General features: G+C 44.4%; 1 protein-coding gene across 2 annotated transcripts in view; it reads left to right on the forward strand.

Moving 5' to 3' along the window:
• Nucleotides 1-1,893: 1,893 nt before the first annotated feature.
• LOC127001583 (uncharacterized) overlaps nucleotides 1,894-21,652 on the forward strand; it is a 99,885-nt gene continuing 80,126 nt past the window's right edge. The window contains exon 1 of one of the 2 annotated variants that reach the window (XM_050866367.1): nucleotides 1,894-2,578. The gene's annotated coding sequence lies outside the window, so the exon portion shown is untranslated. The remainder of the gene's footprint in view (nucleotides 2,579-21,652) is intronic. The other variant, XM_050866368.1, reaches the window with a different exon arrangement.

Here is a 21,652-nt window from a genome sequence, read left to right on the forward strand (position 1 = left end):
GAGGAAGTGGGAGAGGGAGAGAGAACCCCAGTCCGAAGGAAGAAAAAAAATAAAGTTTGTTTGAGGCGGCCTAGAGTTGTGAGGGAGGGAGAGGTGAGGCGGGGCAAGACTGGAAGGGGAAGGGAGGAAATGAGAGAGGGAGAGAGAGAGATCGTGGGTGAGGAGGGGTGAGTTTGGGAAAGGGAGCTGGGTGAGGGAACACTGGAGCGGGGGGAAGGGCGGTTAGGGTGATCGAGGGAGAGATTCAGTGCCTGACTTTGATGGATGTGTGGAGTGCTGCTTCTCTCCTCCGTCTAATAAGCCAACATGCACCACTTGGCCCCTTCACTTTCCATACTCCTATCATCCAACACCACACACACACACACACACACACACACACACACACACACACACACACACACACACACACACACACACACACACACACACACATACATACATAAATCCATCAATCATGCAGTCCACACAATCAAGAAGTGGAGTTTCGTTCTTGAGTCCTCTTGTGATAATTGCATTCTATTTTTAGTTTTCTCGCATGAAAGTGGACTGAAGCGTGTTGACTCTGGGAGCTAAAGTCATTTGGTAATTTCTGTCAAGTGGATCCAATTTGGTTCCCTTGGACTTTGATCCCGCGGTGTTGAGATTCAGGCTTTTCACTTACCACCTTTTCACCCCCCCCCCCTCCCAAACTGCCTCTTCCTCCAACATCTCAGTCAATCTATAGGCAACTCCTTACCTGCTCTGCGCTTGTTCTTCATTATATACATGTTGTTTTTAACCGGTAATAGAGATAAGCAGTATTTTCATTATTTCATCACTCACATCCCTCCCTTTCTGTATATTATCTCCTTCCAACGACTTGAACTCTTTAGGCTATTCATCGAAGGGAGTATCATGACCATGGCACCTGAAGAACAGAACCACAGCCGATCATTCTTTCGGCTTCTTCCTCTGTTTTTTTTTCTTTTCTTTTTTTCTTTTCTTTTTTTTTCTTTTTTTTTTGGGGGGGGGGGTTGGGGTATAGTATCTGACATTTTTGTTCATTTAGTTTAGCTCTTGGCCTGCCTCTCGTACCATAAAAAGTAAATTTGTGACATTTACCACTGCATACCCCTAAATACACTGCTCATTTAGTCACGTTTCAATATATACGTATACGAACCACACTCTACATTAATATAATCAGCAATGAATTATAACTAGTGGAAGTAACATCCTCATGCAGCTGTATGTATTCAAGGATATCTGTGTATTAATCGCCTCACGAACTGTCTTCCTGCTGAGAGGGAGCAATGGAGTGAAGACGACGGCGTGTGTGCGGGGGGTAGCTTACTGATGGTGTATCTGCGATGCTCCTGCCTGGTTTTTGCTCTCTCGCGGCCGGAACAGAGTTGAATGATCTCTAAATCAATGGCTGTTTCACCCCCGCAAATAAGACAGCAGCGTAGCCTCCCACACACACACACACACACACACACACACACACACATATACACACCAAGATATACATGCTAGTACTTATGAAGGTTGCCAAATAGTCAAGGAAAAGAGAAGCATTAGGCGGATAATACCGCTGAGTGAAGGAAGGCCCTGTTGGTGGGTTGACATCGCGGCGTATATTACAAGGCGCCTCACCTGTCCTCGCATCCCTCAGGTAACGCATCGCCAGGTGTGCATTACGCTTCATTCACTCGTGCACGCGTTAAAATGTTAAAGCTCATTGACAGGCTCTCCTTTCAGTGACTCGGTGTTTTTAAATGTTTTCTAGTGACGATTTATAATAATTGCAAGTGGGCATTAATACCATACATTACATTACTAGATGGACAAAAATTGCAGCAGGTGTAGAGAGAACCAGACGAAGATGAAATGAGAGCATTTTCCGGAGCAGGATGGAGTACGGTGGCATCAGATAGTGGTGGAAGACTGGGAAAATCTATGTCCTTCAGTTGACTAATAATGGCTGGTGATAGATAAGAACTGTGTTCTTAAAGTCGTGGAAGGGTGTAAGAGACGTAGATGTTGCGTGCCGGCATCGAGGCGCGTCTGGCAGCGGGCGGCGCCATCAGCATCAGCTCAGTGGCTCTGGCGATACGTGGGGGTATAGGCGCGCCGTGAGCAGGACTTTGACTTGGCCTCGTCCACGGCAGTCTAGTGAGCGTGCAGTAAGTTCTCCGCCTGTTTTTGTCGTGCGTGCAGCAGCTGATAAGACGTGTTTCCTGTGCTCGAGTATTGTGTGGGATAACTTTACTGTAATGCCAAGTGGAGATATACGAGAAGGATGAAAAAACTTGGAGGGTGTTGATAAGAGTCGCGCGTGACATACAATACCAGTGTGCAAGTATTGGTGGTTCTTATGTGACATTGCCCGGACGGCCGTGAACAAGAGGCCTGTGAGGGAAGGCGCTCATAGGGCGACTCATTACCAGGGCCCTTGCCCTCTGCAGGCCCTCGGCGCTGCGGCCTGCCATTGCCACCGCCGGACACTTGCCCCCCGCACCAGCCGCACTGGTCCACTGCACCAGCCGCCGCAGCCACCTGCTTAACTCAGCCGCAAGGCATACAACTGTCCAAGGTAAGGAGCAACGGGTAGTGTTCGTAATGGTCCTCAAGTACTGCCTGCCAATCAATTTCTAAAACGACCATAAAGAATTTCTCGATTTATTAACAAGAGAATGTGCAGGTACAATATCTATGGATTTAGTATCATAATTCCTTTATAAAAGTTTGTCCAATAAAGATCATAATCCATAAATCGGGTGAAAACTAAACCATTGATAATTAGTAAATGAATAACTCACCCGACTCGACCGAGTTTCGAAGAGGTAAAGAAAACGGTCTTGTTTTCATTATCACCTCGAGAAAACAGAATATATCCCATCTACGCAGCGGACAGGCTGTACAAAGCGACAAACATCCCCCAAGCGAACCATTACCTCCTGCAGCGGCCACAGACAACTAACTCCTCTACGCCAGGACGGTGTGGCGGAGTGATAAAGAAAATAGTCTCGTGTTTTCATTAATCTCTCGAGGCAAGAGAATGAATGAATGAATCCCAGAGTGAATCCCAGTGAGTGCAGTCGTGTCTTCGTGCTGCTCTCGGCGTATCGCATTGCCCAAGCGAGTCGAGGCGTTAAAGGATAGGAAATCGAAGAGCTACTGGTCCTCCCCGCCCGAGCAGGGGCCAGAGATTATTTCGGCAGATCATTGACGCACCTGACTAGGCCTCCACACGGCAGCACTGCGTTTCGAAGAGTGGAACAGAAAGAGGAAAGGATGAGGTGAGGCTGCCGAGTGATAGGAAAAGGAAACTTGATAGAAAAATTGGAAGTGGAGGTGAAACTTGATTACGTAGATTGCCTGAGTAAAATTCCTCCCACGAAACACGAAGAAAGAGCAGGATAATTAAAGGGAGCGATACATCGTTTGGAAGAGGCTTATGTGTTGCTTTTAACCTCAGGACCACTGCGTGTCTTAGCCCGAGAAAGGTGAACATTTGGAATGGGTTGATATATTACATTTAACCCCTAAAACCCTACCTGGTTGTGTGTGTCTCCGTCTGTCTGTAGAGATGCATGAATATCTTTGTTTGCATGCATGTGTATGGACGTAAGGTAGAGAAACTGGTCGCTTGAGGAAGTCGGAATATCATTTTTAAAAGGAGGTTGGAATATTATTATTAATCTCCGGAGCACCGCCTGTCTGAGCGCCCTGAGAGAACCTGCAAACCCAGGCAGCGAGGCCGTGGCAAGAGTCATGGACATCTGCAGCGGCGAGCGCGACGTCAACACTCCGATTAGAGGTTGATTTTCCTCGCTGGTTAATGGACGGGCAGGCGAGGGGAGTGACGGGCTGGCGTGACGCGGGTTTATGGGCGAATATGTCAGCGTCAGGGGCGTGGAGGGAGCAAGGGGGTGGGCGTGGGCGTTGCTGTAGGATCAGGCCGAGAGTTGCAGGTCTGGCTTAGCGCTATAGGGCGAAGAGAGGGCGTGCGGGTGTAGGTATTCTGACCTTCCTTCAGCATTTTCTCCACCTTAAGACTTTAGCTCCTTCAAGAGGGAAGCGTCGAGGCATTTAACTTTTTTTTCGGCATCCTGACCCGTGTCCTGGGGAGGGGAGGGCAGAGTATTGCGGGCATTTGTATTTTCTTTTATCTCTTGGTTTGTTTCCTTTGCCATATGTTTAACAGCTCTGGTGGTGGCCTCCCTGGCCCCGACCCCACCCAACACATAGGCGTCAAAGATGATTATCATGAATTATCAACATTAGACATTAATAAACAACTGCGGAACATAAGCATTTTTATATTTCTTCCGCTTCATCCTTTTCTGAAATCTGTGTACTTCACCTGCCCCGGCAAAGGTTATAACTTGATTTTCACCCCTTTTTCTTTCTGTCAGCCCTGACTTATACAATTCCCGGCAACGTTGCCACTCTGTATCTTGGGCTGCCTGGCTGTAAGCAGTTCTACGCATGATTAAATCTGCACAAGTTTACGTTTAATTACTAAAGAACCAGCTTAAGACTTTTGGACCTGCACTCCTATCAATATCAGCCACCTGCATGCATTACTTCCTAATCAGCGCCGTCAGCAGCGTCTCTTGTCATTATTAGGAAGAAAACTGATGAAGTTCTCATTCTGAAGCACAACACGCGAATCGATATAAGCCTGAGACCGGGCGAGTAATAAGAAGATGAGGAGGAGGAAAACCCGGATGAGGAGGAAGAGCAAGAGGAGGAGGAGAGATGGAAAAGATGATGAAAATGATGGAGGAGGAGGAGGAAGAGGAGGATGAGAGATGGAAAAGATAATGAGGCGGAGGAGGAGACAAACCAAATTACTGAATGGTGAAAGCAACATGTAAAAACGGGGATGGGAAAGGAGCTTAGCGGAGGGTAAAAGAAATTAAGATTAGGGACGACGAGCAGAGTGTAAAGGAGAATGGAAAATTAAGCGAGGGAGAAGTGGAGAATATTAATGTACACGTAAAACAGGCGACGCTACGAGCCGGGCAATATTTGCTAAGTGAAAAGAAGCCTCAATACGTTGTTTAGAGAAATGAGAGTTTCGTTAAAAGAAAGTTGAAAAGAAAAGACTGCTCCAAAGTAATCAGTGAGACAGCATTGGAGGAACAACGAGACTTTCTGAGAGAGAGAGAGAGAGAGAGAGAGAGAGAGAGAGAGAGAGAGAGAGAGAAGAGAAGAGAAGAGAAGAGAAGAGAAGAGGAGAGAAAATTATCGTGGTTTTAGTTGCCGAGAAAAGGAGGAGGACAAAGAGAAGCCTAACGAGCTACCTCCCTGGCAATCCTAGATGTGCCTTTTACACATTAATCAACTCGAAAAACAACGGCAACTTCAAAACTCTTATTCGCCTACGTTAAATTCCACTTACTTTTGGCCTCCTTGCGTCATACAATTATTAACAGACAAAATTTATATGTTGGATGTAGCCACTAACCCGTAAAATGGTACAAGGAAATCTCAAGTGAATCCGTGTCTGGCTGACCTGAGAGTATTGAAACTTATCTCAAAGGAATAAATGATGATGTGGGAGTGAATATCCGTCGCTTCATCTTCAATTCCTTTTGTCTTGTTGCATCTCCGTTGTAGGACAGCTGATTCCCCTCATCCAGGCTCTTCTCTCCTCCTCGCGAATGTTCTTGTTCCTGTCGGAGGGTTACTGGGTGTCCATCTTTGTCTGTCTCACTCTACCTTTGAGTTCGTGTCTTCGTCTTGTTTTTCTGTTTTCCCAGTGTCCATGGTTTATGTGTCTTTGTGTGTGTTTTCCGTCATTTTACTTGTCTCTCCGTCTCTGTCTGTTCTCTCTCTCTCTCTCTCTCTCTCTCTCTCTCTCTCTCTCTCTCTCTCTCGCAAAGGGCTTCTGTGGAGTGTCAATGTGTCAGTTTTCTTTCCACATATCAGTGTTTCCGTCTTTCTTTCTGTCCGCTCTCCGTCAAGGTGTGTAGTTCGTCCTTTTCTCATATATGCAGGTCTCTCGCTCGGTTCACCCACTGCCAAAGGAATGCTGTTGTGTGTCCCTCTTTGTGTTTGTCCGTTTTTTTAAGTTTTTTTCTGTCTTTGTTTTCGTACGCTCACTGCTAAAGGGCATATGGTAAGTTCCTGTTTCTGTCAGTCTCCGCCTTTCGTGTCCTCGGGTTCCTGCCAAGAGAATTCTGTTGATTGTCCGTCTTTGTCTCCGTCTTTGTCTTTTGAGGTTTTGCGGAGTATCGGCGAGGAATCGAATCAGCACTGGGCTGTTTACATGTGGAGTGAGGTGATGTGTTTGATCACACACACACATACAATTTGCGTCATCGTAAGTCTTCTTTTACGTCCATGTTGAATATTTTTATGCCTGGTAGTTTGCGTGTTTGCGCGTGTGCGTGCGCGTGCGTGTTTGTGTGTCTCCGTGTGTGTGTGTGTGTGTGTGTGTGTGTGTGTGTGTGTGTGTGTGTGTGTGTTTGTGAGTGTGTGTGTGTGTGTGTGTGTGTGTGTGAGAGAGAGAGAGAGAGAGAGAGAGAGAGAGAGAGAGAGAGAGAGAGAGAGAGAGAGAGAGAGAGAGAGAGAGAAAGAGATTAAATTAATTCACACGAAAGAACTTCAAAAAACCAGAAAAAATGCATGCAGAAAGAAAATTCACTTGGAAAATGTGTGAATTATTTAAAATGGAGGACTTACCCGCACAGGAATGACTGGCGGATGGTAAGAGGAAAAGAGGGAGGAGAGAGCAGATGAGAGGTAGAGAAGGAAGGGGAGGAGGAGGAAGCGTATTAGAGTGGGAGGAGTAGGTGGAAGAGGAGGAGGAGGAGAGGCGGAGACAGCTTGACACCCACCAGAGCAGGCGTTGGAAAAATAAATCAAGTTTGAATATGGTTAAAGGAAACTGAATCTGACAGTACGGAGACACTTAATGGCCAGTGGGTGTTTTCTTTTCATCCTACCAATGAATGACCGCTAGCGAAGAGATATTAGAAGAACTTAATACCACAAATGAAGGTTTCAGATCTTTTTCCGGGCTAGATACAATTGGTTAAGTGGTGCGATTTTTTTTTTTTTTTTTTAAGGTCAGTATCATAAGACTCTTTCGGTTCTCACATCAGTTATTTCTAAAGGTCAAAGAAGGGGTCAGTCGGGTTCTAATGAGCGTTTCTTTAGGTTCATGGTACAGAAGGATGGTCAAACTACCACCAGGGTCATAAAACTGCTCTTGAAAATGCCCAAAACTCCTACGAAAGCCTTGTCAAATGTGTGAACTTGGGCGACGAAATATTTAGTCACGCGGCCCTGAGTATACGTGAAGAAAAAAATATTGAGTAACAATAACCAGACACGGCGCTGCAATAAAAGTCTCACATCTCTATAAAGGCAAAGCAGTTTAATTGAATAGCAAATATTTACTACCTACCGTATGGGATTAAATATAGGAAAAAGTAAGAGAAAAAGTGGAAGGGACTGATTAGAAGAGAAAAAAAAATGGAAAGGACTGATTAGGAGAGAAAAAAATTGGAAAGAAAAAGAGCAGAAAGAAAAAAATGAAAAGGAAAAGAGCAAAGAAAAATATCACTTGGATGGAAAAATAGAATGAGAGAAAAAAAGTAGAAAAGGAAAAAATGAGAGGGAAAAGAGAAGGGAAGGAAAAGTGGCTCCAAATCTAATTACCGGCACAGTAGTTGGATTAAATACTGAGTCTTCTTTAATTGCCTATGGAATCAGGGCAAATACAACGTGGCTGCCGGCCAGAGACTCAGACCCCTTTATATGGAGTTATGCTAGTAACCGGGTTACTAGCTGATTAGGGATTCATTAAAAAAAAGTATTGCACGGTTGTTGTTAGGATCATCACACCGTCCCATCGTAACGACATAGTTTGAGTAAATATCTAACCTTTGATAACGTATGGAATTACAATTGAAAAAGTATTACACTGATGCCATGAAGAGTGATAAAGCCCAGCACTGTCGACCATTGCCAGCACCAAGAGAGTCTAGTTGGATGAACACTATTTTCTCAGTTTCGGAAATATACAGGAAAAAAAATGTTATGCTGTGTTAATGAAAACCATAAAGCCCTGGGCAGTCTACTAAAGGGGATCCAGTTCTCTCTAAAGGCTTAGCAGTTGAAGTGAAAACCGAACCTTCAATGACTTATGAAGTTATACAGTTGTTATGTAGAGGATCAGAAAACCCTGGACAGACAAAAAAGGGTTTCCAGATTTCTTCATCAATGCCGTAATACCAAATCACTTATTACGTATGAATTTATTTAGGTGCCATAAAGTGCTATAAAAAATATCTTCATGTACAGTTCAGATGATTTAATTACCGAATCTCTAATGACTTATGAAATTATACAAGAAAAAAACATGTTACTCACTTCCTATTTAGAATGGTATAGCCCTTAAAGCACTTATTACGTACGAATTTATTTACGTACCATAAAGTGCTATAAAAAAAATCAAATCTCTTTTTATGTACAGTTCAGATGATTCAATTACCGAATCTCTAATTACTTACGGAATTATACAGAAAAACATATTACACGCTTCCTATTTAGAGTGGTAAAGCCCTTAAAGCACTTACTACGTATGAATTTATTTAGGTACCATAAAGTGCTATAAAAAAAATCAAATCTCTCCATGTACAGTTCAGATGATTCAATTACTCAATATCTAATTACTTATGGAATTATACAGGAAAAAACATGTTACACGTTTCCTGTTTAGAATGGTCAAGCCCCGGGAGTCTAACCATTAGCAGCAGCAGCGCGGGGCAGCCTGAGGGCGTTTGGCTGGTCGAGGGAAGGAAGGAAGGAATTTCGGGAATGAGGAAAACACACACTCCGGCCCGTTATTAGCCCTTGAGGCATTATGTTCCGTGTGAGGAGCGGACGTGAGGCCTTCAAGATACCCGCCTCATTCCCGGCGAGAGAGAGAGAGAGAGAGAGAGAGAGAGAGAGAGAGAGAGAGAGAGAGAGAGAGAGAGAGAGAGAGAGAGAGAGAGAGAGGGGAGAGAGATGACCAGGGAGTGAGATGAAAAGGGTGGGAACACACACACACACACACACACACACACACACACACACACACACACACACACACACACACACACACACACAGGAGGTCGGATGGTGCACACTCTCGCTATGGCACCGTGAATAATGCACATACGTATAGGTTTACACTCGCATTTTTCTACCCATGAACGTGAATAGCGGAAACTCGTAAACTCACGCACCCATGTATATTTCGTCCAAAATTTTCAATGCTTTCTTTTTTTCGTTAACGCAAATTCTTTTTTATTCACTTTTTTTTCTTTTTTTTTCTTTTTTTTTTTGCGTGCACATGCTCTAACATATCTATTTTTTTGTGAGTGTTTGCAAGAAATATATCATCCCATCCATTCTCTCTTTCTGTGTGTGTGTGTGTGTGTGTGTGTGTGTGTGTGTGTGTGTGTGGAGTCTGGCTTCAATGTATTTTGCGTCTATATGTCTCCATCTGTATATCTCTTATCTCTTTATTTTTTATCCATCCCTTTCCTGTATCTTTTTCTGCGTGTTTGTATCGTTTCATCTATATATTTATCTATACCGTATGTCCATTTACTTAACTATATGCATCATCACCATCCTGTACCCTTCCAATGCAGGACGCAGGACGCAGCCAAACATTTCCATCCGGCTGTGTCATGTGCTTCTAGCTTCCAGTCTGGATATTAGCGTTTAACGTCAATCTGCCTTTATTACTTAACTATGTATCCGTCACCTGCCCATTTTCATTATCTATCCGTCTCTTTATTTGTCGCTCTCTGTCATCATTTTTGAGGTAATTAGGACATGCCAAGAGATTAATGAAAACAAAAACGCCCTCAATTCATACAAAAGAAGACAGGAGGATGTAGAAAGGGATTATCATTTTTTTTCTATATTATTAATCTTGCCTCTTTACTATTGGCTCACGTGGTTACCTCCCCCATCACCTGCTGCTGTCTGCTTTTATCCATCTATATCCGTGTCATCATCTGTCTCTCTTGTTGTTCTGTTAATCTTATCACTAAATATTTACCTTTATCTGCCTTTCCACCTGTATTTCACTATCTCATCATCTCTACATATTGATCTTACGTGCTTCCCGTGGCCCCTCTTCCCTTCCCGGTCACTTTTCCCTTCCCCGTCACCTCTGCCGCCCTCCCCGCCTTAGGGCAGATCGCGTCAAGGGGAGTCCCCGAAGTGTTCATTTCCCTCGCCAGCCAGAGTCCATCAAAATTACGTGGCTGATGAGCGAGTAATTACTGACTCACGCGTTACTGAATGACAGAATGACTTGTGCATCACTGCCATAAGTCCATTTCAACCGCATTTGTTCAATTTTCAATACACACAGGGATTCGAATTGGGAAAAGAAAAGAAAAAAATATAAGTATCCCTTAAGTTTTCCATACATAACCATTTTTTTAAAGTTAGCTGATTTTTTTCCTCTTTCTGGAACGCGATGTAAAAAAAAAACATTCTTATATTACACATTTTCCTTCATAAACATTTACCAAACTCATTTAATTACCGTGTATTTTCAAGGTGGAAAAAAACGTTCGATTTACACGAAATTAATTTCAAACAACTTGCTCAGTAATTAAACTCTCGCCTGTGGACATTTTTTGGAAGCAAAGAAGGCAGTAAAAAATAATGAAAACCGGCTGCGAATGTTTGCAAATAAAAAGTTAAATGGAAAAAGAGGTAAATGTTTGTTTGTTTTACGTCTTTGCCTATAGCACCGGTAGGCTTTCTTCAGGGGCCAAGCCCGTCATGCTATTTTTTCCGTTCCAGTGCATAGGAGAAACGTGTCCGGACAGATTTGAGAACCAATTCATGGGGCGCTGAGCGAGGCGAGGGAGCAGTGAATAAATAGGTAGCCATTGAAAAGCGTTAAAGTTCACTGACCTGCACGGCTTTCAGGACCCGCTGGAGCACGGACGAGAAAATCACAGTACCTTGATCGCTCCGGCACTAGAAGCAGGTATAAATCCTAATTTGTACACACGAGTCGTTCACACTGTCTTGATAGTCGTATTATTACAGTTTCCGAAGCCCACAGGAACGCGAGGAAAACTATATATTTTAATCTTTTTTTATTAATAGCAGCAGATATAATGCTATTTTCTCTGTACATACAAGACGATTGTATTAAAATCTGTAAAGTCATATTTGTACTGCTTCCAAAGCCCACAGGAACATGGGGTAGATAATTAAATAAAAATCAATACTGTCACACACACACACACACACACACACACACACACACACACACACACACACACACACACACACACACACACACACACACACACACACATACATCTTAAAGCGTTCCATTAGTAGAAGCGGATAATGTAAATCCTCATCAATGTGTCCCAAAGGTGTTTATGCTGGTCTTAATAACAACCATTCCGTGGGAAGCTAAGCGGCGGTGTCCGTGGTGTTTATTTGTGGCTTCAAAAGAGGCAAACCAGGAGCTAAACAAACTCTATAAAACAAACCAAAATCTTCTTTCTTAGCCATCTACTTTCTTCTACTACTATCCAACCTGCTATTTAACTATATATTTGGTTCCAGAGATGTCTTGATGCTCGGTACTTGCAAAAATTGAAGGCGTCGAAAGAGGAAACAGTATTCTGCTTCTCTGGCCGGCAAAAGCTTTCACGTCAGTCACCAGCGGGGGCGTTAGGACGGTCAGGGGCACAACAAAGACGGTGTGTGCGGCAGCGAGGCGCGGGATGGTCATGGCTCAAAGGGGACGAAAGCAAACCGGGGAGAACGATTGGAATGCAGCGGTGAGGGAGGAGGAAAATATTATGTTGGAGCGTGTAAAGAAAGGAATGTGGAACCGTAAGAAAGCAAAGGATGGAGGATTGTACAAGTAAAGAAATAGATAAAGTGCCGGATCATAGAAAGAAAAGAATAAGACAGTAAACCAAACCGAGGAGAACAGATGGAATGTTGCCGAGAAAGAAAAGGAAGATAAAAGAATGTAAGAGCTTAGAAAACGAAAGACGAAAAAGTAATGTGCCTAAAACAAAAGGAGAATGATTGTGGTTAGTGAAAAAAAAAAGGTGTTAACCAGAGGGAAGAAAAAAGTTAAAAGGCGGCTACGAGAGAAAACAATTAAGAGAAACGATAAAAGAGCGAGTATAATCATGGAAACAAAAGGAGGAGGATGTGTGTATAGGAGCGTAAAACGTAAACGAAGAGGGATGTAAACCGGAGCAAGAGGGAGGTGTTGGAATGCCACTAGGAGAGAAAACAAGAAAAGGATTAAGAAAAGAGAAATAGGATGATAAAAAAAACTAAAGTACACTCGAAAATATAATGATCAGTAAGAACAAAACAATGAAGACGTAGACTCACAAAAAAAAGGAAAAAAAGAACACAGAATCCTTAAAATGAAATAATAAAAGTAGGAAGTGTAATAGCAAAGAAAACGTAAGGAATAAAAATAATAAGAGGCGAGTGAGCGCAAGTAATCCTCAAGAAAATGTAAGCAGATGAAGGTTTATGAAAGTCGTAAAAGGCGGACGGAACTCAAGTTATTTAAAAACATCAGAATATACTGCATATGTAATTAAACACACACACACACACACACACACACACACACACACACACACACACACACACACACACACACACACACACACACACAAACCTAATTAAATATACACATCTGGGGAGAGAGAATGTCATGTTACCGGAGCAAAGAGCGGGAGAAAGTTCAGGGAAGCGAGGGGTGAAGGGGGCAAGGAGGAGGATGGGGGGGGGGTCTGCAGGAGAGAAAAAGCAAGAGAAGAAGAAAATCGTGCGTACCCGGGATTGGGAAAAGAAGATAACGGAAACTACGAACATTTGATGCTGAAAATATGACGATTACCTGGAGAGAGAGAGAGAGAGAGAGAGAGAGAGAGAGAGAGAGAGAGAGAGAGAGAGAGAGAGAGAGAGAGAGAGAGAGAGAGAGAGAGAGAGAGAGAGAGAGAGAAACATGGATAAAAATAAAAACAGACAACAGAAGCAGAGACAGACAGACGGCCAGGCAGAGAGATAGATAGATTGATAGATACATACATACATACATACATAGATACATAGATAGACAAATGGATAGAAAATGGGTAAACAGAGAGAGAGAGAGAGAGAGAGAGAGAGAGAGAGAGAGAGAGAGAGAGAGAGAGAGAGAAAACAAAACCGAGACTGAAATCGAGAGAGAGAGAGAGAGACCTGGAGCGGAACAAATAAGGAACGCAAACAGGTACCCAAAGAAAATGACGACTAATAAAGGAAAGATATGACGGATCAGGTGGTGCATCCCTCTGAGGACGTTTGTAGCCCGGCACGCACACATATCGAGGGCCGGAATTGTTATTGAAGGAGCACCGCAGGCAGGGAGGCACGCAGGGAGGCGGGCGGGCGGGCGGACGGGCAGGGAGGAGGACTGGGAATGTGGGTCTCTTCGCCTCGCCTCGCCTCGCCTCACCTCGCCTCACCTCCGCCGCCCCAGTTTACCGTTGAAAGTATTGGTGATCGAGAAGTGCAGGAGGAGGATAGAAAAATGGGAGGATGAAGGGATGGGAAAGGAGGTGAAGGACTTGGTGATGGAACGGAGGAGTTGGTACAGGAGGAGGATAGAAAAATGGGATCATGAAGGGATGGGAAAGAAGGAGTTGGTGATGGAACGGAGGAGTTGGTACAGGAGGAGAAGGAGTTGGTGATGGAACGGAGGAGTTGGTACAGGAGGAGGATAGAAAAATGGGATCATGAAGGGATGGGAGAGAAGGAGTTGGTGATGGAACGGAGGAGTTGGTACAGGAGGAGAAGGACTTGGTGATGGAACGGAGGAGTTGGTACAGGAGGAGGATAGAAAAATGAGAGGATGAAGGGATGGGAAAGGATGGAACGGAGGAGTTGGTACAGGAGGAGGATAGAAAAATGGGAGGATGAAGGGATGGGAAAGAAGGAGAAGGACTTGGTGATGGGACGGAGGATTTGGTACAGGAGAAGGATAGAAAAATGGGAGGATGAAGGGATGGAAAAGGAGAAGGACTTGGTGATGGGACGGAGGAGTTGGTACAGGAGGAGGATAGAAAAATGAGAGGATGAAGGGATGGGAAAAGAGGAGAAGGACTTGGTGATGGAACGGAGGAGTTGGTACAGGAGGAGAAGGACTTGGTGATGGAACGGAGGAGTTGGTACAGGAGGAGGATAGAAAAATGGGAGGATGAAGGGATGGGAAAGGAGGTGAAGGACTTGGTGGTGGAACGGAGGATTTGGTAAATAGAAAAATGGCATGAACTCAAACCATAACAGACAAAATCGAGGTGGAAATAAATAAGAAAACTAAACGATAAGAAAGGGGATGTAGGAGCTGGTGATGGATTGGAGGAGTTGAAAGATAGGGTGAAGTGAAAATAGACATGATGAAGGTGGAAATATTAAAGATAAAGAGAATAATGGAATGAAGTGATGGAACGAGAGTTAAAATATGAAAAGATGGAGTGAAGGCAAACAATAATAGGCAAAATGGAGGTGGAAATAAATATGGAGGAAAAGGAAAATGTTAAAGGATGGAGTAATGGAAAAGGAGAGGAAGTTAGTGATATAATCGAGGAGTTGAAAGATGGAGGGAAGGAAAACTAGACAAATAAGATGGATAAATACAGAATAAACAAAAAAACAAATCAGGATGGAATGATGGAATAGGGGACGAATGAGTTAGTGCTGGCATGGAATTGAAAGACAGAAAGATGGAATGAAGGGGAACTAGAAAAAATAGAAGTGGAAATGTGGAAGAAAAAGACAAAAACTGGAAAAATGGTGTGATATGAAATGGGCTGAGGGATTACTGAACGAACGAACGAGTTAAAAAAATACAAATATGGAGGGTATGGAAACTAGACAAATTAAAAGTGAAAATATGGATAAAAGGGTAGATGGCAGACTGGAGTGATGGGAAAACTCGACAAAATAATGGCGGAACGCTGGAGTAGAAAGACTTGGAGGTTTCCGGGAAGGTGGAGCGACCAGACTGGGAGTGAGAGCAACCTGAAGTACTGTTTTCAAAGATATTTTTTTTTATATTCACAATTTCCTATAAGCCATTTACCTCGCGAGCCTTTCTAAAGCCTCTTGACGGTATAAAGAGGATCTGTGTGTCTCTCTCGGTTCCTGGGATTGGGAAAGCGATTTGTGAAGAACAGACGATATTTTCAAGTAGCCTTTCGTAACCCAGTACCCAGAGGACCCATCCCATAGAGAGACTCGGTTCGAAAGGAGAGTCAAGTCGCTGAGGTAGAAAAAATATGAAAGGCTGGTGGGGCTGGTGAATCATAATGGACATCCGGGAAGCAAACGGGGCATGGAAACAGTTAGCCAAGTGAAGTAGGTCAGAGGGGAAGGACAGTTAGGGGAAAGGAGTCTCGTGTTGCAAGTCGCGGCGGCATGGACCAAGTGAAGGAAGGACAGACTGGCAGGCGAGTGGCAGGGCGGCAGGCAGCTAGACACAGACACACTAATTACTCCACAGACACACACACACACACACACACACACACACACACACACACACACACACACACACACACACACACACACACACAGTTGCAAGGGTCCGGACTATCGAGATGTGACGGTAAATACATGTTCGGTTCAGTGTCTCCTCTTCCTCCCCCTCTTCTTCGTCCTCGTCCTCCTCTTTCTCCTCCTCCTCCTCCTTGTCCTCCTCCTCCTCCTCCTCCTTTCCGTACCCTCTTTTCGAACACAAGCGACAGCACCAGAGAAGGATTTGTGGACAATGCACCTCCTCCTCCTCCTCCTCCTCCTCCTCCTCTTCCTCTTCTTTCTTCTTTTCTTCCTCCTCCTCATCATCCTCCTCTTCCTCCTCTTCGTCATCTTCCACCACCCATCTCTTCTTCATTTCCCTGCTTCCCTCCACCTCCCACTCATCTTCCTTTCTCTTTTCCTTTTGCTATTCCTTCATCTTCCTTATCGTTCTCCTCCACTAATCCATCCCTCGCTCCATTTATCCCGACGTCCTTCCCCTCTCTCTCTCGCTCGCTCCCTCTCTGTCTCTACCTCTCCTGCAGTCATTTTATCCCCAGGTTTATCAGCGCGCTTCACGAACATATATCCAACACGTCCGTCCGTCCTCGCTTCGCATCTATGCCAGCGGCGCGGCTCATTCCCACACACACACAAACAGGCGGCCGCAAAAACAACCAGACCCGGCCCTACTAGAGGCACTCCGCAGGCTACATAACTTTTTTTTCCCTCCTTTTAACGAGAGCCGGACGGAGAGGACGCATTGGGGACGCCGCGTTTCCCTCGAATTTACAGTGAAGTTTGCAGTTCACGCCGTGTTTCCTTTTTTTCTTCTTTTTTTAAGGGGAAAAGGAAAAGAAGGAGAGGAAGAGATTCGTAGCTCCATTGATGAGAGAGAGAGAGAGAGAGAGAGAGAGAGAGAGAGAGAGAGAGAGAGAGAGAGAGAGAGAGAGAGAGAGAGAGAGAGAGAGAGAGAGAGAGAGAGAGAGAGAGAGAGAGAGAGAGAGAGAGAGAGAGAGAGAGAGAGAGAGAGAGAGAGAGAGAGAGAGAGAGAGAGAGAGAGAGAGAGAGAGAGAGAGAGAGAGAGAGAGAGAGAGAGAGAGAGAGAGAGAGAGATGTGGGCAATGGGTGGGTTGTTTGATGCTGATATAAATAAAAATAAAATAAAAGAAGAGAGAAAAAGAAAGGGAGGATTAAGCTGTGGATGAGGTAACGGAGTGGAGGAAAGCAATGGAAGGGAAAAGGCAGCGGAGGGAAGCAGTTTGGAGTGAGAGAGGGGGGGAGGGAGGCCAAATTAGAAAGCAAAATAAAGGTGAAGGGCATGAGAGCTTATGACTGAGAGACGAATGAACGGGAAAGTCTCATTAAGGGAGGGAGAAAAAGGTGAAGATGGAAGAAAGAGTGATGATGACGGATAACGGAGAGGTGATGAGGGGGTGTAGAGAAAGAGAAAGATGGAAAAAAAACTGATGATGGGAGATAAAGGAGAGAGGATGACGGGAGTGTAGAAAGAGGTGAGGATGGAATAAGATAAGAAACAGATGTTGGTAGATAACGGAGAGAGGATGAGGGGGTTAGAAAAAGAGAAGGATGGAAGAAAATAAAGAAGCAGATGATGTGGGATAACGGAGAAGAGGTGTAGAAAAAGTAAGGAAGGAAGGAAATAAGGAAAAAAGATGATGGGGGATAATGGACAGGGGGTGAGGGGAGGGGTATAGAAGAAGGTAAGGATGGAAGAAAAGACAAAAAAAAGATGATGGGGGATAACGGAAAGGAGGGTGAGGGGGGGTATAGAAGAAGGTAAGGATGGAAGAAAAGAAAGAAAAAAAAGATGATGGGAGATAACGGACAGGAGGGTGAGGAGGGGGGTTATAGAAGAAGGTAAAGATGGAAGAAAAGACAGAAAAAAAGATGATGGGGGATAACGGACAGGAAATGAAGGCGGTATAGAAAAAGATAAGAATAAAAAAAAAAATATGGGATAGCGTAGTGGGATGAGGGAAAGGAAAGGGAGAAGGTGAATAGGGGATAAGGCATAGGTAGAAGAAGGAGGAAAAGGCAATGATTAAAGAAGGGGAGAAATAAATGGAGAGATATCTAGGTAAAGGAAAAGATCAAGACGAAAAAAAAAAGTCAAGTAAATGAGGAAGGTAATGAAATGAAGGCAACAAAGAGGAGGAAGAGAGAGGGAAATTGATGTGGAAATTCTTTAGTTGGGATGGGAAGGTGGAGGGAAACATAGATGAAGTGGAGATCTGGTGGAGGTAAGCGAAAAATGGGAAAAAAAGTGAAGGAAAGAAAAAAAGAAGAAAGGGGAGGACTGAAGGAATAAATGTCAAGCGTAGTGGTGTTGGTGGTGGTAATGGTAGTGATGATAGTGGAAGAGGTGTTGATGGATGTTTGCAGGAGGGAAAGTGAAGGAAGTGGAGGGGAGGGAAGACAGGAAGCGAGAAACGGGAAGGGGAAGGAAAGCCAAAGGAAAAGAAGAATAAGGGAGAGGAAGAAACTAGAAAAAAATGGTTAGGAAAGTATGAAAGAGGTAAGAGGAAGATAAGGAAAGGGAAGGAAAAGGAAGGGAAGGGAAGAGAGGGAAAAGGAAGAGAAGGAAAGGGAAGGAAAAGGAAGGGAATGGAAGAGAGGGGAAAGAAAGAGAAGGGAAGGCATTGAAGGGGAAGCGAGAAGGGTAAAGGAAGAGCAAGAGAAGGGAGGAAAATGAAGACAATAAATAAACGTAGGTGTGAAGGAGGCAGAAGGGAATTGAAGGGAAAAGAAGAGGGTGGAAGGTAAGGGGTGGAAAGAAAAGGCGGGGTAGGTTAGAAAGGAAGGAAGGGAAAGGGAAGGGGTGAAGGGACGAGTAGGGTAGGGAAGTGAGGCAAAGGGGAGGAAGGCAAGGAAAGCGAAGGAAAAGGAAGGGAAGGGAAGAGAGGGCAAAGGAAGAGAAGGGAATGGGAAGGGAAGGAGGGGAAAGGAAAAGAAGGGAATGGGTAGGGAAGGGAAGGAAAGGAAGGAGGGGAAAGGAAGAGAAGGGAATGGGAAGGGAAGGAAAAGGAAGGGAAGGGAAAAAAGAAGAAAGAAAGAGAAGGGGAGGGAATAGAGGGGAATGGGAAGATAAAGAAATTGAAGGAAAAGGAAGAGAAGGGAAGAGAGGGAAAAGGAAGAGAAGGGAATGGGAAGAGAAGGAAAGGGAAGGGAAGGAAAGAGAGGGGAAAGGACGGAAAGGGAAGGGAAGGGAAGGGTAGGGGGTCTGCTAACGGCAAAGGGATAATGGCAGGGATGGCTAACGAATGATAGACAAATACAAATAATTTTTCGAGGACATCAGTGAGAGCGAGGCGGCGTTATCTCCCTCACAGCTCTGGCCTGCACGGCGCTAATGTCACACACACACACACACACACACACACACACACACACACACACACACACACACACACACATGCACACGCACATTGACCCCCACGCATTACATAGTGATATGTTTCTGGTGCTTTGTCCGTACAGAATAAAAAAGATTGGAAGTTATCAGACTAATTGTACAATGTGATCATGCGTTTATTTATAGCCCTCCCATACAATGATTTAGACCGACTGACTGACAGATAGATAAATAGATAGATAGATACGCGGAGATAGATAAATAGATAGATAAATAGATAGATAAACAGACAGACAGACAAACATACAGACGGTTAGATACACAGACTGAGGGACAGACATATAGATACAGACACACACAGACAAACAGACCTACAGACAGGTACACACACACACACACACACACACACACACACACACACACACACACACACACACACAACACAGAGAGAGAGAGAGAGAGAGAGAGAGAGAGAGAGAGAGAGAGAGAGAGAGAGAGAGAGAGAGAGAGAGAGAGAGAGAGATCGGAGTATGCATCACTCGCCCAAAAGGGTTCAAGCAGAACTTTCTATTTGGCTTCGAAAAAGAAGGCACAAGACTTCCTAATATTGCTACTCTTTTCCGACGCTTTGAGACGCCTAGCAAACAACCGGCTTTTGGGGAACGTTTTAATCAGGAGCGAGAGAGAGAGAGAGAGAGAGAGAGAGAGAGAGAGAGAGAGAGAGAGAGAGAGAGAGAGAGAGAGAGAGAGAGAGAGAGAGAGAGAGAGAGATTAAAGTGGTATGGATTGAATAAAGGAAAAAGTTAGTATGGAGATAGAAGAAAGATACTCCTCACGCCACAGCTGCTGCCATCTGTTGTCACCTTTTGTCAGTCTCCCCTGCTAGACTTTCTCCCCTCACCCCCCGCCCCCCCCCTCTCTCTTGCTCTTGCATTCGCTCTTGCCCCCCCCCCCCACCCACCCCCTTACATACACACATTTAATGACTGGAATGCTGTACAAAGGCAGTCTAGTGTCATAAGTATGCGCAAGAAAATGTGATAAAATACTTGACATTACGAGCTGGCCTCGGTCTTGTAAAGAAGCACACACACACATACGCACACGCACACACTCACACACACACACACACACACACACACACACACACACACACACACACACACACACACACACACACACACACAGAGAGAGAGAGAGAGAGAGAGAGAGAGAGAGAGAGAGAGAGAGAGAGAGAGAGAGAGAGAGAGAGAGAGAGAGAGAGAGAGAGAGAGAGAGAGAGAGAGAGAGTGAGTGAGTGTGTCGCGTGCAAGATATTTGAACGTACCTCTGCCTCTCCCGTGTGAATGGCAATCAATCGGCACACACACACACACACACACACACACAGAGAGAGAGAGAGAGAGAGAGAGAGAGAGAGAGAGAGAGAGAGAGAGAGAGAGAGAGAGAGAGAGAGAGAGAGAGAGAGAGAGAGAGAGAGAGAGAGAGAGTGAGTGTGTCGCGTGCAGGAGATTTGAACGTACCTCTGCCTCTCCCGTGTGAATGGCAATCAATCGCCATTGCTTATTCAGTCACTTTCTGGTCCCCGCAGTCATGGAAATTGTCTCTCGCCATTCGTTATCTTCGGCTTGCGGCAGCATGCAACAATTGTCAAGTCAGGCCACACGAGTATTAAAAATGTCGTAAATGGCAGGATTATGAAGCGATGCCAAAGGCTGTCGATACCTCGTTCGGGCTTGAGTCCGTCCTTGGTCACTCAGATTCCGTGTTCCTTTTTTTATATTATTATGTCGTTACATGATTCGTTGAACTTCATTCTGTTAAAATTTTATTTGTACTTATTCAATTGAAATTAATTTGTTCTTATTGTTCTTATTTTTATTTTACGGCGTTTGTTGCCTTAGAAAAAAATATTATACGATGGATGTTTTCTGTGTGCGTTTTCATCCGGGTAATTATTTATTTGTTGAGACAGACAGACAGACAGACACACAGACGAACAAGCATAGACAAACAGACAGACAAAGAGAGGCAAACAGACACAGACAGACAAGTACAGACTGACAGACCTAGGTAGACAGATAAAGACAGGCAGGGAGAGAAAAGGATGCACCTCACGCCTCGACATAATTAACTGTATCGGGAATGCGGGCGCGGCCGTACCGGGAAGGGCCGCGCCACCGCCTGACGGACGACGGTCATGGTGCAGGATGATACAAGACGGGACTTGCTTACTGCGCCGCGGAACGTAAGATCGACTGATTGACTGAGATTCACCCACTGCAGTAAGACAACGAAGCTTTCAGGTATTCTATATTAAGATACTGCATTAAACCAGAATGAATGGAAGAATTTGCATCTGAATCACACCGACCGACTCACCGAAATAGTTTATCGATGTTGTCAGCTCATAAAAAAAGCAGCCGTGAAATGGATTCGAGAACATAGGTGGCATACTGAACATAGAATATTAAATGAGTTCACACTTGGCAAAGCACCGACTTACCGAGATAGTTCATAGCGGCTGTGAAGTCCTGATAATTAAAACGTATTTTATAGCATCAATATTGTATAAACGAGAAAGAATATTGGATTTTACGCTTGACAAACATCGACTGACCAACCAAAATAATTCATTGACGCTGTCGGATCAATTAAAAGCAGCACTGAAAGGAATACGGGAACATAAATGTGAAT

This window comes from Eriocheir sinensis, chromosome 21 (assembly GCF_024679095.1).
Source record: "Eriocheir sinensis breed Jianghai 21 chromosome 21, ASM2467909v1, whole genome shotgun sequence".
In the NCBI taxonomy this organism is placed as follows: Eukaryota; Metazoa; Arthropoda; class Malacostraca; order Decapoda; family Varunidae; genus Eriocheir; species Eriocheir sinensis.